The sequence below is a fragment of the Vombatus ursinus genome, unplaced genomic scaffold, assembly GCF_900497805.2.
Source record: "Vombatus ursinus unplaced genomic scaffold, bare-nosed wombat genome assembly UNPS02014894.1, whole genome shotgun sequence".
In the NCBI taxonomy this organism is placed as follows: domain Eukaryota; kingdom Metazoa; phylum Chordata; class Mammalia; order Diprotodontia; family Vombatidae; genus Vombatus; species Vombatus ursinus.
This window is the reverse complement of record NW_020954672.1, coordinates 3,632,919-3,634,668: the sequence shown is the minus strand read 5'-3', so window position 1 is coordinate 3,634,668 and position 1,750 is coordinate 3,632,919.

The following is a 1,750-nucleotide window of genomic DNA, read 5'->3' as shown; positions in this document are numbered from 1 at the left end:
TATCAACACTGCTTCCCTGCTTGTGAAGGATCTAATTCTGTTTGTTTGCTAGGCAATGGGGTTAAGTGACTTGCCCAGGGTCACACAGCTAGTAAGTGTCAAGTGTCTGAGGCTGGATTTGAACTCAGGTTCTCCTCACTTCAGGGCCGGTGCTCTATCCCTGCGCCATCTAGCTGCCCCATGAAGAATCTAATTCTGGCAGGAACATTCTGACACTTGGGATCCCAGGTTGCCAGCATATGTGAATAAAGGTTCCAGGCCTTTGGATCTTTCGGTTATCTGGAGATTCCTTCTTCAAACTAGTCCCAGGCAGCACATATTCGGCTTTAGAGCTATCTATCCTCTTGTAAAGATTGTTTATTTATTTATTTTTAGGCAATTGAGGCTAAGTGACTTACCCAGGGTCATACAGCTAGTGTCAAATGTTTGGTCTGAGGTGAGATTTGAACTCAGGTCCTCCTCACTTCAGGGCCGGTGCTCTATCCACTGTGCCACCTAGCTACCCCTTGTACTGATTTTTAAACTATTCTGATCACTTAATCCCAATTTGAGGCCTGAGGTCTCCTGAACTCCCACATTCCCTGAGCCTGCCTTAGCTCTCTGGTTTCAATGATTTACTGCAATAGGTTCTTAACTTCCTTTTCTTTTCTTTTTTTGTAAATTTAAAAATTCATTTTAAACTTAAATATAAAACAAGAAAAGAAAAAAAGAACATTGCCATGTACCCAGCAGAACATAAAAGAAGATTTATTATTTTATATTGAATACCAGAAAACCTATATAATAAATACTATTCATTTTTTTCAAAACTACCTAACTTTTCTTTTCTTCCTTATGGGTTTTCTTTTGTTCTCTGCTGTGCACTTTTTTTTCTATTTTTTTCTCCCTTCCCTCAACCCTTCCCCTAAAGAAGGCTACAATTAAACTCGGAGATAGATATAAATATACACATATATACACATAGACACTCATACACATATACGTAAGACTGTACTATGAATATTTCCACCTGTCATCTGTTTCTCTGAAGGTGGATAGCATCTTTCTTCCTAAGTCGAAGTCTTTCCATGTTTTTCTAAATCAACTAGCTCATCATTTCCTACACATTTCCTACAGCAGTATTCCAACACAATCATATCCTATCTGAGAGATTGTCTATGAATGTTTTCCTCCAATTTTCTGCATTCCCTCTATTTCTCTTAATTAACTTTCTGATGCTGCCCCTATAATTGGATGTCAGATTCTGGGGTCTGCTCCCGCTTTCCTTCCTACCCTTTATCTGCCCCAAACTCCGGAGAATAAGAGTGCACTTAGAGTACTTATCTACAGAGGGGAAAGAGAACATACAAAATCAGAGTCAGTGCAACTGGGTAGGGCAATTAGAAGTGTTTGGAGCTCACTGGCTCCAGGCCAAAGCTCAGTCACATGCTTTGGTGCCTCCTGAAGCATACGTGCAGGGTAAAAAGCACATCAGACAGAACTTCATAATTTGGCCTCATCGCGGCCAATGCTGCTACAGCCAAACAAAGAGACCTCTGACCCAACTGCTCACCCTTTACCCTGGGCAGCTGGTGCAGCTGGTACTGACTGGTTTGACCAACCTCTTCTTGAACCCCTGAATCTGGCCCCTCCCAAGTGCGCAGAGTGCTGAAAACAGATCTCCCGTTATTAATTGGTTGAGATGTCTTTCTTTTTCAGGAGATGATCTGTTTCAGGGATAGCTGGTTTAATTGGTTTCCATTTTGAGGAT